General features: G+C 37.2%; 1 pseudogene; it reads left to right on the top strand.

Moving 5' to 3' along the window:
* LOC101702281 (swi5-dependent recombination DNA repair protein 1 homolog) overlaps positions 1 to 16,594 on the top strand; it is a 49,182-nt pseudogene extending 32,588 nt beyond the window's left edge.
* The last annotated feature ends 243 nt before the right edge of the window (positions 16,595 to 16,837 follow it).

Genomic DNA, 16,837 nt, shown 5'->3' with positions numbered 1-16,837 from the left:
TTTATTTTTTAATTTTTTAAAATGATTTTATTGGCACATTTTAGGTATGCAATATAATGACATTCATCATTGGAAATTTGCACCCTTACGTAATCTCTCTTGGTTCTTATTTTTCCCCCTTCCCCTGCCCTCCGTCCACCCCTCCATCCCGCCCTATTTACAAAGACTTTGTTTACACTTTTCCATATTAATTCCATTCCCTTCTTTCCTTTCCCCTACACCTTACACTTCCCCTTTGCCCCTTGTCTTCCTATTTCTTGTTATCTAATATACCTTTCAGTCCTTATTTACACTTTCAGTTTCTCACACTAGAGAAACTATTCGGTATTTACACACGTGTGTCCTATTTATTTCACTTAAGAGTATCGCCTCAGTGTGCATCTATTTAGTTAAAATGTCTCTAATTTCTCATACTATATGGCTGAGTAGTACTCTAGTTTATAAAAAACCCCACATTTTCTTTATCCAGTCTCCAGTTGATGGGCAGTTGGGCTGCTTCCAAATTTTAGCTATTACAAACTGTACTGCTATGAACATGGGTGCATATATGATTATTTTAATTCTTTGGGGAAGGTACCCAGCAGGAGAATAGCAGGGTCAAATGGGACTTCCAGTCCTAGTTCTTTGAGGTATCTCCATACTGATTTCCACAGTAGTTGCACCAGTCAACCCTCCCACCAGCAGTGGAGCAGTGTTCCCCACAGCCCTGCCAGCATTTATTATTGGTTGATTTCATGATAGCAGCCATTCTTTCTGGGATGAGGTGGAATCTCAGTGTTATTTTCATTTGTATCTCTCAAATGACCAGCGATGTTGAACATTTTTTCATATGTTTATTTGCTATTTCTACTTCTTTGTCTTAGAAATGTCTGTTCATTTCAGATGCCCATTTTTGGACTGGGTCTTTAAATTTGGGAGGTCTGATTTTTTTAAGTTCTTTAGAGAGTATATCTTTGAGGGATAGCAGGTGAAAATTTTTTCCCACGCTGTAGGTTGCCTCTTCACACTGTTGCTTTCTTTTGCTGTGCAGAAACCTTTTAATAAGAAAAGATCCCACTTGTTGATTGTTTGTGCTAGTTCACAGGCAACTGAGGTTTTGTTCATAAAATCTTTTCCTACACCAATGACTTCAAGAATTCTACCTAATCTCTCTTTCAGCCTGTTTAGTGTTTCTGTTTTAATATTTATATCTTGAATCCATTTTGATTTTAGTTTAGTGCATGGTGAGAGATACAGGTCTAGTTTTAGACTCTGGCAAGTTGAAACCCAGTATTTCGAGCACCAGTTATTACAGAGGCTATCTTTTCTCCAGTGAGGGTGTTTGGCTCCTTTGTCAAAGATGAGGTGGCTAGTGTGTCTGGAGTTATTTTTGCACCTTCTAATCTGTTCCACTGGTGCTCAGGTCTGTTTCTTTGCCAGTACCATGCTGTTTTTTTTTTTTTTTAAATCACAGTAGCTTTGTAGTATAGCTTCAAGTTGGGGGTTGTGATACCCCCTGCCATGTCTCTGTTACCTAGAATTGCTTTGCTATTGTGGGTCTCTTCTTGTTCTAAATGAATTTTTGGATTGTTTTCTCCAGGTCTGTGAAGTATGCTGTTAGGATTTCAATTGGGATTGCAATGAATGTATATAGTAGTTTTGGAAGTATGGCCGTTTTCACTATATTGATCCTTCCTACCCAGGAGCAAGGGATGTCTTTCCATTTTCTGATGTCATATTCCATCTCTCTTTATAGATAGCTACAGTTTTCAGAGAGGAGGTCTTTGATTTCTTTCCTTAGCTTGATTCCTAGGAATTTCAGTTTTTTGGATGCTATTGTGAAAGAAATTGTTTGCCCTATTTCTCCCTCAGTGAGTCTGTTGTTTGTATAGAGGAAAGCTATTGATTTTTATATGTTGACCTCACATCCAGCTACTTTACTGAATTTGGTTATTAAGTCTAGAAGACTTTTGGTGGAGTTATTAGGGTCTTTGGAAAAGAGTATCATGTCATCTGCAAATAATGACAATTTGACTTCTTCATTTCCTATCTTCATTCCTTTTATTTCTTTCTCTTGTCTAATTGTTGTGGCTAATGTTTCCAAAACTATATTAAACAGGAGTGGTTAGGGTGGACATCCTTGTCTTGTTACTGATTTTAGTGTGAAGGATTTCAGTTTTTGACCATTTAGTATGATATTGGCTGTTGGTTTTTCATAGATGGCTTTTATCAGATTGAGGTAGAGACTGTCTATTCTGATTTTTTGGGTTTTTTAATCATAAATGCATGTTGGATTTTGTCAAATGCTTTTTCTGCATCTATGGAGATGATCATATAGTTTTTGTCCTTGGCTCTATTGATATAGTGTATTACATTGATAGGAAATGAAGAAAGTGTATTACATTGATAGGAAATGAAGAAGTCAAATTGTTATTATTTGCAGATGACATGATACTCTATTCCAAAGACCCTAATAACTCCACCAAAAGCCTTCTAGACTTAATAACCAAATTCAGTAAAGTAGCTGGATATAAGGTCAACATACAAAAATCAATAGCTTTCCTCTATATGAACAACAGACTCACTGAGAGAGAAATAGGGCAAACAATTCCTTTCACAATAGCATCCAAAAAACTGAAATATCTAGAAATCAACCTAATGAAAGAAATCAAAGACCTCTTCTCTGAAAACTATGGCACTTTGAAAACAGAGATTGAAGAGGATATCAGAAAATGGAAAGACACTCCTTGTTCCTGGGTAGGAAGGATCAACATAGTGAAAATGGTCATACTTCCAAAACTGGTCTGTAGATTCAATGCAATCCCAGTTGAAATTCCAGCAGCATACTTCATGAACCTTGAGAAAACAATCCAAACATTCATTTAGAACAAGAAGAGACCCAGAATAGCAAAAGCAATTCTAGGTAACAGAGACATGGCAGCGGGTATCACAACCCCCAACTTGAAGCTATACTACAAAGCTACTGTGATAAAAACAGCATGGTACTGGCAAAGAAACAGACCTGAGGACCAGTGGAACAGATTAGAAGATGCAGAAACAAGTCCAGACACACTCAGCCACCTCATTTTTGACAAAGGAGCCAAACACCCTCACTGGAGGAAAGATAGCCTCTTTAATAAATAGAGCTGGAGAAATTGGGTTTCAACTTGCCAAAGTCTAAAACTAGACCTATATCTCTCATCATGCACTACACTAAAATAGAAATGGATTAAAGATGTAAATATTAAAACAGAAACGTTGAGCTGGCTGGAACAGAGGTTAGGTAGAACTCTTTAAGACATTGGGGTAGGAAAAGACTTTATGAACAAAACTTCAGTTGCCTATGAACTAGCACAAACAATCCACTAGTTGGATCTCTTCTTATTAGAAAGCTTCTGCACAGCAAGAGAAACCACCAGTAGTGTGAAGAGACAACCCACAATGTGGGAAAAATTTTCACCAGCAGTCCCTCAGACAAAGGTCTACTATCTCAAATCTATAAAGAACTTCAAAAACTCAGACCTCCCAAATTTAAAGACCCAATCCAAAAATGGGCATCTGAAATGAACAGACACTTCTCACACAAAGAAGTAGAAATGGCAAATAAACATGAAAAAATGTTTAACATCACTGGTCATTTGAGAGATGCAAATGAAAACAAAGCTGAGATTTTACCTCACTCCAGAAAGAATGGCTGCTATCATGAAATCAACCAATAACAAATGCTGGTGGGGCTGTGGGGAAAGAGGAACCCTGCTCCACTGCTGGTGGGAGTGTAGACTGGTGCAACCACTGTGGAAATTGGTATGGAGATACCCCAAAGAACTAGGACTGAAAGTCCCATTTGACCCAGCTATTTCCTTACTGGGTATCTTTCCCAAAGAATTAAAAGAATCATACCACAGTAATATATGTGCACCCATGTTCATAACTGTGCTGCTATGATAGCTAAAACTTGGAAACAGCCCAAATGCCCATCAACTGGAGACTGGATCAAGAAAAAATTTTTTTAATAAAATGGATTACTACTCAGCCATCAAAAATGAGAAATTAGAGACATTTATTTCTAAATGGATGCACATTGAGGAGATACTCTTAAGTGAAATAAACAGGACACACATGTGTAAATACTGAATAGTTTTTCTAGTGTGAGAAACTGAAAGAGTAATTAAGGAGTAGAAGGTATAATAGATAATGTGAAATAGGAAGAAAAGGGGCAAAGGGGAAGGGGAAGTGAGAGCAGTCGGGGAAAGGAAAGAAGGGAATGTAATTAATATGAGAAAATGAAAAAAAGTAAACAAAGTCTTTGTAAATAGGGAGGGATGGAGGGGTTGAAGGGAGTGGAGGGGAAGGAGTAAAAATAAGAACCAAGAGAGACTATGTAAAGGTGCATATCTCCAATGATGAATGTCATTATATTGTACACCTAAAATGTACCAATAAAAGGATATACCAAAACAAAAAGAATTGTGAAAAAGAAATTTTTGTTTTTCATAATCTACCAAAAAACAAAGAAACAAAAACTTAAATAGGCCACATCCTTGCTCTTAGAACATGTTTGAGTAAGTGCAAAGGAATTGAAGTTATCCCCTGTATATTATCAGACCATAGTGCAATGAAATTGGAAATCAATAGCAAAAGAAACCGCAAGAATTTCATAAACACATGAAAATTGAACAACACACTTCTGAATAACCAATGGGTCACAGAGGGAATTAAAGAAGAAATCAGACATTTCCTACAATTAAGTGACCATGACAATACAACATATCAGAATCTGTGGGACACAATGAAAACAGTCTTACAAGGGAAATTCATAGGAGTTAATATTCATATTAGCAAAACCCAGTGAGCCCAGTTAAACAACCTGATGCTGAACCTTAAGCCTCTAGAAAAAGAAGAGCAGGACAAACCTCAAGCTCATACAAGGGAGGAAATTATAAAGATCAGGGCAGAAATCAGTGCAATGGAGACTAGGAGAACAATACAAAAAAATCAATGAGGCTAAGAGTTGGTTCTTTGAAAGAAGAAACAAAATTGTCAAACCCTTAGCCAATCTTATCAGAAAAAGGAAAGAAAAGGCCCCGATCCATGCAATTAAGAATGAAAATGGTGAAATTACACCAGACCCAGCAGAAATCTAGAGGATCATCAATACCTACTTAAAGGACCTATATGCCAATAAGATGGACAACACAGAAAATATGTTCCTAGATATGTCTGAATTACAAGATTTCTTAATGTCCAATCATAAACTTCTCCTCTCTTCCTGTTAATATCCATTTCAAAGCAGAGTTCCTCTCTCTTGAACCCTCTCCAACATCATATTCTCAGCCCAAATCCTATATCCTCTTATATCATTACTGAGATGCCCCATAGCTCCACATGTTATGTATTTTGTTCTTGCTGAACAAGTGAGACACTCAATTTGCTGAGTAATAACTATGTTCCTTGTGGTCTATGACTTGAGGCACAGGGATGTGAAGGAGGGACTTTTACACCTATATGGTTATATAATACTTTCAGAAATTGATGCTTTCCTTTTAGCTCTCGGTTTCCTGAAGAATTAGTTTATGTTCTGGCAACCTACACAGAATACCAATGTGGGTTAATTTTTGTCTTTCTACATTATCATTATGAATTATTATACTTCATTGATTTTTGTTATTTCAATTTATGTCAGTCTTTTTGATGTTCAAATATTTCTATCTTTGGCCAGTAAGAAGCCCCTAAGCTAAAAAAATTGATTCTCAAGATGAGCTAAAAATTTGAAGGAGAATCCCCCCCTCACTCTTCCTCCAGCAAGCTTAGGTCCTCCTTCATACTGTTGTTATAGCCATTCACATGCATATGAGCTTAGTCATCATGGATACTGCTAGACACTCCTCAGACTGCAAAAGAAACAAAGCCCAGTAGAATCTAAAGTCAAATCAGGCACACTAGATGTCAACATGAGGACAGTGCTTCTCAAAGGAGATAATGCTGGGTATGTTGTCATTCTAGAAGGGAAAGTTATTAACAAACACAGAATAATTTCTCTCAATTTAGTAGTTGTGACTGGAGTTTGGATGACTGGGAGACAAAGCATGACAAGAATAACTACAGATTTCCTTAGAGAGGTAGGCTAAGGACAGCAGGGTAACTACTTTCACAAGCCAAGAGGGCAGGATGAAGGAATTTCTCTAAGAAAACACAAGGCAGCAGAGGAAATAACTCCAAAAACCTTAATAAAACTATAAAATTATTTCTCCTCATCCAAGCCCAGGAGGCACTTTCTATTTTTATGCTTTTTTAAACTTTTTGATTGACAAGAAAGGACAGCAAGGTAAAATCAGACTTAATAAGTTATCCAACTACACTTCACAAAACCTAGATTAGATAGGAAAATACCTATATAGCATATTTCTGTCCTTCAGTTATCTATTGCTTCCATTCTATATCTACAGATGTTCAACAGAAAGAAAAGAGATTTAATTCAAGTGCATTCTTTCATCATAAAACCAAAATGGTGCTAATTAGTGTTATTTCTCAGTAGGACTATTAGGCAATACATTTGTCACCACACACCCTTTTGATGAGATGGTTATTCAGAGACTAATTCAACCAATCTTAAATCTAATACTTGCATCCTTTATCTAAATTCTTATCCTTTAGGAAATGTGTAACAAAGAAAATGTTCTGGAAAATATTTTCAAGTTGTCAAGTACCTATTTCTAGTGAGACAAATGGTGCCCTCACCTCAAAAAGAGATGCCCATATCTTAATCTCTAGAACCCATGACTATTACCCTACATAGGGAAAGAATAAATACTAATTTATGTGACAAAACATTTGCTTAAGTAAAAGGCCTTGAGGATTTCTCAAGATTATATGAGTGAGCCCTTGCTACAACTTTGAATCTGACACATGGCAGAGACTCACACAGAAGAGGAGGTGATACAAAGACAGAGGCAGAGAATGGAGTGATGCAGCCACAAGCCAAGGAATGTCAAGGCATGCTGGCAGCTACCAGAAGCAAGAAGAAGCAGGCAACAAATTCTCCTTGACATCTTCAGAAGAGTGTTGCTCTGCCAACAGCTTAATTTTGAATTCTTGGCTGTAATAGAATAAAATCCTATTTTTAACTAATTAAATTTATTGGTACATTTTAGATATACATAATGATCACATTCATCATAGGGAATTTGTGCTTGTACACCATATATCCTAATTCCTCTTTCTTCCCCATTCCCCTACTGTCTCTTCAACCCATCTTCCTCTTCTTACAAAAGTTTTGTTTCCATTTTTTTCCTTCTTTTCTTATTTTTTCTTTTCTGATCCTTCCTTTCTCCCTCCCCCTTCCCTAGTTCCCTTTCCCATTTGAGCATTTTCTTCCTATTTCATAATATCTATTATAAATTTTGGTCCTTATTTACACTTTCAGTGTCTCACATGACAGAAATCATATGATATTTACATGTGTGTCCAATTTAATAAAGCAACTGAAGGGCTTAGGTGTAATGAAAATCTGTCTTAAGAAAAATCAAGCAGGGAAATCTTTGACAGTTTATAATAAGTGTTACCTGGAAGTAGCTGCATTATTTTCTTAAAGGAACCCATTTGTTCATCTTGGTCAGGCTCTGAAACACATTGAGAAGGTACCTTGAGAGGTTCTGTCCTTCACGCTGGTGAACCCTGAACTTATGCTGAGTTGGTGAAATCCCACAGTATCAAGTCCTCTTTACAGAGTATCTGGCTGTCTATGGCCAATTAGCTCACTATCCTCCAGCATAGTGGTTTAAAATAGTTTTTGTGTTAGTTTTGAGGGTCAGGAATTCAGACAAGGTACAGTGGAGAAGACTTGCCTCTGTTTCTAGGTCTGTAGCCTTGGACAGATAATCCCAATGGCTGGCAAGTAAAACAGCCAGGATTGATGGGTCTCTCTGTCTCTATCTCTGTATCTCTCCATCTATGTCTCTCTGTCTCTGTGTCTGTGTCTGTCTGTCTGTCTGTCTGTTTGTCTCTCTCTGTAATCTCAGGGCTTTTCCACCTGGCTTCCTCATTTCTGTAGCATGATGGTCTCAGAGTAGCAGGACTTGTTACCTCATGACCCAGGATTCTAAGAGTGAGTGTTTCAAAACACCAAGGTCTTTTATAACTTGGTCTTGCAAATCATGCAGCATCATTCTGTCATATTTACTTTGTCTCTCAGTGCCAGCTCCCACTTGGTATTGGAGAGGGACTAACCAAGGACATGAATATTGGATTGTGTGGACTACTGAATAGAGAAGGTCTGGACAACTTAGGAGCTACTTCCCTGAGTCATTACCAAAGCTAGTCAGCCTCATTTCTTTAGTTCACTGTCCTGGACCTTCTTAGAAATGGAAGACATGCTTGTTTTCTCCAAGGCATTCACTCTTCTCCATGACATCCTCTCCCAAAATTCTTTGGGTAGGTAGCTAAAGAGACCTTAAAGTGTTTCTATTGGTGTATGACTCTTCATATGTAATGCTTTCAGTGGCTTTTGATTGATCATAGGATGATCAACAAATGCTTATTGAGTGCATACTATGTCCCAAGCAGAACATCAGGCCCCAGGGATGCCATAGTGACTAAAACTGACAATAATTTCAGCTTGCATTCGTGTGTGTGTGTGTGAGTGTGAGTGTGTATAACAAAGTAAGCAAGGGAAAGTATTTATGGTGACATATAAGTGTTAGGAATAAACCAGGTAAAGGAAAGGGAGGGACAGGTTGCAATTCTAAAGGGATAGTTAGGGAAAGCCTCACTGAGTGAGAAGACACTTGAACAAAGACTCAAAGTAGGAAAGTGGAATGGACATCTGGAAGAAAAGCTTGTGTGTAGGGGGAAGAGCAAGTACCAGGCTCTGGGCAGATTCTTCACAGACAGCCAAGACCCTGGCTATTTGTGTGGCTATTGTTGTCATTGAGGAGAAAGGATAGGGTGGCTTGGATCAGGATAGTACAGTGTAAATAATGAGAAGTTGTCCATTAAAATAAATATTTTGAAGATTGACTTACCAAGTTTTTCTGATAATTTCAATATAGGATCTGAAAGAAATAGAAGATTTGTAAATGATGTCAGGTAAATACAGAGATAGAGTTGCCAATAATTGAGATGGGGGAATCTATCAGTAGGATAGATTTGAGACAGAGTTCATTTTAGTCATTTGACAGAATATCTTTATCATGTTCCTGAATGTCTTTGTGGTTAATTGTAGGGGTCAACAAAACTGGATTAAGGAATATTCAGAAAGCTGGACTGCATCATTTTTGAGCATGCTTGTGAGGTATTTTGAAAGTTTCAGTGTTTGAATCAGGTGGATTGAGAAAGGAAGATCCATCTTCATCTAATGTGGGCAAGCTCCATTCTGTGGGCTAAGGGCCCAAATAGAGTAAAAAAGCAGCTTAAAAAGAGTGAATTTGAAAAAAAAAAAGAGTGAATTTGCTCTCTAACTCTTCTGGAGCCAAGATTCCCTTCTTTTCCTGTCTTTGGATATCAGAACCAGGTTCTCTTACTTCAGACTCTGACTGCATGAGAGTCCTTGCCTATCTCCCAGTTCTTAGGCCTTTGGACTTGCACTGAACCATACCACCAGGTTTTCTAGCTTCAAAATGGCATTTCATAGGATTTGTTAGCCACCACAATCATGTAAGCCAATTTGTTTAATCCCTTATTATGTATCTATCTATGTATGTATCTATGTATGTATCATATCTATCTATCATATCTATCTATCTATCTATCTATCTATCTATCTATCTGTCTGTCTCTTATTGGTTCTGATCCCTGGAGAAACCCCACTAATACAAAAGGTGTTTTTCTCACCATATCCTGAACCCCTGACATCAATCATGCTGGTTTCTCTTATTTCCTTCAATGTCTTGTGTCTCTTTTCCTTGATATAGGCTACCACATACGTACTTTTTCTTCTGCCTAGGATGCCATCCCTATACCATCTCCCACAACTTGTTAATCCCTAGTCTATGATTCAGTGCCACTCTTTCTTTTTTGAAGAAGAAGTCCTTGAAGAAGGTCTCTAACTTAATTATCCATTCTTGTGGGATCTGTAAGTATTGTTTAATGTCTGAAAGTTACTTTTGAAGGAATGTGTGCTATTTGGGGAGTGGGACCATTTCTGGATTGCTCACCCCAGTGTCCTCAATGCCTATTTGCTCAATTATTTTAACCATCCTCCATATTTATTTACAGATTGTAACATAATTTATTCCTCCATTTTTTACAAAAACAGACTGACTCAGACTACTACCTTAATTTGTAATTTTCAATAGTATAGAGATTTGGGGGGCCAGTAGCTCTGAAAATCCCCTCAGATACCTGGGTACCCTACTATCAGCAGGGCTATATTATACTATATTCAGGCTTGCTCAAGAATTTTATCCATCTGAAAACACACTGAAATATTCAGGGGCAGGTCAGGCAGTCCAAGGAGGCTGTCACATGTTTCTGAGAGTGGGGACCACTATTTCCTAAGTCTCCCATTTTTCCACAGGTGTCAGCACTTTTGTCATATTTCTGAAGAGCTTAAACCCTTTCAATGAGAGGAAATGCTGATTCACTTCTAGCAAAATGTCATTTCAATTTCTTGTTCCCTTTCATGGAGAATATTTGTAGAATTGACTTTTCAGCACAGAAGATGAGAAGGGAAATGGAAATCTCTAAATTATAAAAGGCAGTTTATTATCAGTGTATATTCAGTAGTTTACTCACTAGCTGTACTGATGCAAGACACACACATCAAAATATGCAGAATCACAGAGAAAGAGTAAAGGTGTAATAGGCTTATATCACCAGGTGAGATGCTGCATATGTGGGAAAATGTGTTTTTAGTTATCAGTAGTTTAGGTTTAGTTGTTGCCAATGGAGCAGATTTATTTTTATTAAATAGTATAACGCAATTTTCTAGGACTAGCAAAGGAAATATTTGGACACATGACTTTTATCCTGAAAACTTTTCTAGAAATCTTCATGGATATTTTAAATTAACACTGTATGGCATTAGCTGGAATTGTCTTGTAGAGTTAAGCAAGAGGGAGGGGTCTTCCTTGCCTACTGTAGAGAGTAGGACAGTGACAGCAGGGCCTGTTCTTCGGAAAATCATCAAGTGGGCAGAGTTTGTCACCAGAGTTTCCTTTAAAGCTCAGGTACTTGGATGACAATCCCCTTCCTGTTCTTTTTCATGATTCCCACCCTTCTTCCACCTTAGATTGCAAGAAATATTAGTATCTTGTTTCCAGTTTTTTTTAATTCTTAAGTTCTTTTATTGGTACATTTTAGGTATACAATATGTTTACATTTATCATTGGGTGTTTGCACCTGTACATGATATATTTTGTTTCTTATTTTTTCTCCATTACCTGTGCACTCTTCACCCCCTCCACCCTTCCCTATTTATATAGACATCATTTGCATTTTTTTCTTTTCTCATAATTTTTCATTTCCCTTCTTTCCTTTCCCCTTTCTCTCCCTTCACCCCTACCTCTTTGGACCTTTTTCCCTATTTCCAATTATAAATTATTCATTTTAATCATTCTAACTCAGCCATAAAGAATGAGAAACTGGAGTCATTTACAGCTAAATTGATGCATATCGAGGCCATACTCTTAAGTGAAGTAAATAGGACACACTTGTCTCCAGTTTTTAATAAAAGCCTCCATCCTTCCAATGGGCCTTGAACATCATAGACACTATTGCAGAATCTTTTTTTGAAAAATGGAAATAGCCCCTTTTAACATCCCAGAAACCCTATTATGCAGGAAGATTATGAACAAATTAAGGTCCAGGGTTTCTTTACCTCTTACCTTTCCAATTTTCTTTTGCACCAATCAACTTCTAATTTCACTTTACTTTTCTTACTCCACCAATCATTATTTCCCTTAGCCTTTTTCTTACAGTTAGAGTCAGTAAAGAAGATGAATTTTGTTCCTATTGAATATATTCGGTACAATTATTTTGGTTGTAGATGATTGAAACTAGTAACTTAAGCTAACTTTTAAAAAGAGAATTTTATGCTCAACATCACTGGTCATTTGAGAGATACAAATGGAAACTCTGAGATTCCACTTCACACCAGAAAGAATGGCTGCTATCATAAAATCAACCAATAGCAAATGCTGGCAGGGCTGTGGGGAAAAAGGAACCCTTTTCCACTGTTGGTGGGAGTGTAGACTGGTGCAACCACTGTGGAAATCAGTATGTAGATACCTCAAAGAGCTAGGATTGGAGGTCCCATTTGACCCAACTATTTCCCTGCTGGGTATCTTCCCAAAAGAATTAAAAGAATCACAAATAGGGAAGGGTGGAGGGGGTGAAGGGAGGGCAGGGGAAGGGGAAAAAAATAAGAACCAAGATGCTCATGTAATGGTACAAGATCCCAATGATGTATGTAAATGTATTTTATACCTAAAATGTACCAATAAACTTAATGGGAGAAAAGAAAAAGAATTAAAAGAATCATACCATTGTGATATATGTGGACCCATGTTCATGGTGGTACAGTTTGTAATAGCTAAAACTTGGATTCAGTCCAATTGCCCATTAACTCCAGACTGGATAAAGAAAATGTATGTGTGTGTGTGTTTTTTACATAATGAGTACCACTTAGCCATAAAGAATGAGAAATTAGAGACATTTATAGTTAAATGGGTGCACATTGAGGTAATACTCTTAAGTGAAATAAATAGGACACACACGTATGAATACTGAACAGTTTCTCTGGTGTGAGAAACAGAAAGTGTAAATAAAGATCAAAAGGTATAACAGGTAATGTGAAATAGGAAGAAAAGGTGCAAAAGGGAAGGGGAAGTGGGAGGGGTAGGAGAAAGGAAAGAAAGGAATGGAATTAACATGAAAAAATGGAAACAAAGTATTTCTAAATAGGAGGGGTGGAGGGGTTGAGGGGAGGGCAGGGGAATGGGGAAAAATAAGAACCAAGATTATGTAAAGGTGCAAATTTCCAATGATGAATGTCATTATATTGTATACCTAAAATGTATCAATAAAATAAGAAAAGAGAATTTTATTGGTTCATTTAACCAGAAAGCCCCATGGATGTCTTATTGAAATATCAGGGTCAGCTTCTTCTATGCTGTTTTCATATGTGGACTCTGCACACATTTTGACACAGAGTTTCCAGTCTCAGAATGGAAGTGGTTCTCTCCTTTCCTCCCAGCACTGGTGTCTAAGAGAACTTATGTTCCAGAAGACAGAATATTGGATCATATGCTTACTTTTGTGGTATGGGTTTAGGTTCTCATGACTTTTCTGTCCAAGTCACATGGGGTCGAGCAGTGTCCTGAAGAGAAAATTTAGAGGCAACCTGTAATGACAAGTTCTGCCATGCTGCCCTCACTACATGTTGTGGATAGCCCAACCTGCTGGGGAGGGAATTTCACTCATTAGTTTCTATTTCTGTTCCTTACCCCAGGGTGGTTCCTTTCTACCCAGTGGGCTAAGTCCAGTGTTCTCAAGGGCAGAACAAAGACAGATAGGTGGATGTTTCAAGGAAGTACATTTTTAGCTAAATATAGGGAAGAACTTTTAACAGTCCTTTAGAAGGCAAAGAGTGAACCTTCCTGAAAATAGTGTTTTCCAGATTACTTACTTTTCAGCAGATGTTTGTTGTCTATATGTAGAAAAAATGTTTGAGATTTGTCTAGTAGGTATTAGTTAAAACAAATGGCTAGCATTTTTGACTCTGGAGGCATAATTACAGCTCTCTAAATATGCCTGTGTGTAAAAGCACACTTGCTTAAGAGTATGACGCTTAGGGCAGACAGACATGTGAGTCCTATCCCACAATTTTTATTTGTTGGCTCTTAAAAGATTCTTAAAATGATCTTTCTTTCAGAAATTTTTTGTTTGCCCATAAAAAATAGCTAAAAGTTTTATACGTTATATTTAAGTTTTTCTTTGAAATATATTTTCATCTACTCAATCTTCATATTGTCATTATCTTGACTCATATCTTTAGTAAAATGAAATGTATAATTATCTAATCCATACATTTTCTAATCTCTAATATTTTTTATTAATGCATTCTCATCTTAATGTAAATGCCACCAAAAAGTTATTTTCCATGATTTAACACAGAAAAACTTGTTATGTAGATTTTTTGCATTATATATTTCATTTGACAAATGAGATGTTTTACTATATAGATGAATTACTCTATAGAATGTATAATCTTGCAATATCAAAACTATGTATTTTAAGAATTTGAAGTTCTATTTGTAAAAGAGGACAAAAGTAACGATTTTTTTCATAAAAATAAAGCCTCTGTTAAATTCGTGATATTAACCTAAAGGATTGGATTAAGACACTTGGGTTCAAATAAAATGCTTTTCCTAGCTGTGTCACGTAGAAAGGCTAATAACTTAATGACCCAGTTTCCAATTCTGTAAAATGTTTTAAAAAGTATTTTTATTAGTACATCCTTGCAGCACATAATGATTAGATTTGTGGTGGGAAGTTGATACGTGCACTCAACACATACTAATTCTTTTTACTTCTCCTTCCTCTCCTCACACCCCTCTCATCTCTTGGGCCCTATGATAAATAATGTGATATATCAAAGTGCCTTGAGTAAGAACTGCCTAATATATTAGTAAAGCTCCGGGTGTGTCTGTGGAGGATTGACTTACAGACCGTAAACTGAGGAAGACCCACCCTGGATGTGGGTAGGATCAACAAACAGGCCTATAGCCTGGGTGGAATAAAAATAAAAAGAAGAAGAAAGTCTTCCCTTTTCTTCTTTGGAGAAGCTATGGTCTTCTCAATTGTCTTTCGACTTTCATTTCCAGTTCCTTCAGCCTTCCACTGCAGACTCTTCAACCTTGCAATGCAGACTTTTCAGTTTTCCAACACAGAGTTGCACTAGACTCTACAGTGAGTTCCAGGCCTTCGACCTTTGACTATATCCTCCAGCTCTGTAATGTTCAGACAGCCATTTTGCATTCTTCCCTCCCTGTTTCCACAGGCCACCATTGTAAGGCTACACTGACAATCCTTTGAATAATTATTTATATATAAATGTTTATTTATATGAAATATTTTCCTCTAGTGAACCCTAACTCGCACATATTTTGGTATTTGCAGTGGTTCTAGAGAAACAGAATTTTAAGAATAAATTTCTCTTAATTGGTTTACTGGTTCTGAGAATTGGCTCTGTAGGTTGATTAGACCTAAATTTGCCATAGTCTGTCTTTCTAATGATCTGGAGAGTACTGTGGAACTGTTTAAAATAATACGCACTATATATTGTTTCATTATCCTAATTCACCATGTGTGAAATGCAAGAAATTTTATAATTCTGTATACAATACTTTTCAATAGTTTTGGAAGAGTGGGAAATACAATGATGCCACTTGGTTGCACTTAGCATCTCTGGGAAAACTAGTAAAGAAAAATTATGAGTTCCAGACGTGTAAAAATCTAAAATCTTCTAAATGTGAAGACAAATTAATAAAGGAAAATAAGAGCTCAAAGATTCAAACTTTCAACTCTAGACCTGCACAAAGAATCTAAAGGTTTCTAAGTGTTTCCTGAAGGAGGATATTCTCTCCTTTATTTATAGGGCCGAAATTGCAGAAACCCAAACAGAAGCCCTCGGAATACAATTGGCTGAATTACAGCCTAAGTATAATGCTCAGCCTCGACCAGTATCTAAAGTGAAGGTGAGGGTGCTAACTGGAAAAGAATGGGATCCCAAAGACTGGGATGGAGATGTTTGGGAGGAACCTGATGAGGCTGAGGACAGTAAGTTCCTACATCACTGATGGCAAAACTTTTGGAAAAGAATGCTCAAAATGCAACCTAAAACCCACTTAATTATGACAAAGTGCCAACACTGCAATTAAACCTGAATACTGAGGTTTTAGTTTAGAAAAAACAACTTATACATTAACATCTTTTGTCTTAAAAGAAAAACAAATAACACATGTGCCATAGGCTCGCTACCACTAATCCTGGTGATATTATTTTGCCAGAGGGAGAGATTTCTCCACCCTCAGTGGCACAGGAATCTATCTTCATTCCTGACCCCTGTGGTGTTGGCCTCTCCTCTCATAACTGAGGGAACTAATCCTGTATTGCCTATAGAAATGGTAATGGTGATCCCTAGTGTAGGTACCAAGCAAGACATGGCTGACACTTCTCAGGACCCACCTTCACCATCCACTTTTGTCCCTAGGGCTATAACCAGGCTCAAATCTCAGAAGGCTCCTAATGGTGAGATACACCATGTGACCCTTTAGGAGGTCCAATATATTCCCAAAGAACTTCTTTAGTTTTCTAATTCTTACAAGCAGAGATCTGAGGAACATATATGAGAATGGATTTTAAGGATGTGGCATGATGGCGGAAGAAATACAAACATAGATTGGGTTGAGTTTCTTGATATGAGCCTATTAAGTATTCTGAATATAATGTTGTAGCTTGTGGAGTTAATAAAGGTGTTAATAGTTTATTTGGCTGGTTGCCAAAAGAGGGCCCACTATGAATGAGATAGAGATGCTGATATTCCTTGGTTTACTGTTTTTAAGCAGATTCAAAGACTAATGAGAATGCTGGAGTGAATTTGCCAGGTGAAACCTAAACCTCCACAGTTGGTGGATCCAGAAACTGTACTCTTCACCAATACAGATTTGTAAAGGAAGCACCAGCATCCTTAAAGAACCCTGTCATTGGTCTTTTCTATATGTCAGACCTTATAGTGGGGCACATTCACTTGATTGTGAAATATAAAGGCAATGAGTTTAATTGGTTCCCAGAATGGCAGGGGTCAAGTGGCAGCATTCAATAGCCAAAAAAAAAGGTACATGTACTTACCATAGAAGAC

Source organism: Heterocephalus glaber, unplaced genomic scaffold (assembly GCF_053883595.1).
Source record: "Heterocephalus glaber isolate CG9 unplaced genomic scaffold, H.glaber_assembly_v1.0 deba00001543, whole genome shotgun sequence".
Classification (NCBI taxonomy): domain Eukaryota; kingdom Metazoa; phylum Chordata; class Mammalia; order Rodentia; family Bathyergidae; genus Heterocephalus; species Heterocephalus glaber.
The sequence above is the reverse complement of the archived record's forward strand: the minus strand, read 5'-3'. Positions and strand labels throughout refer to the sequence as shown.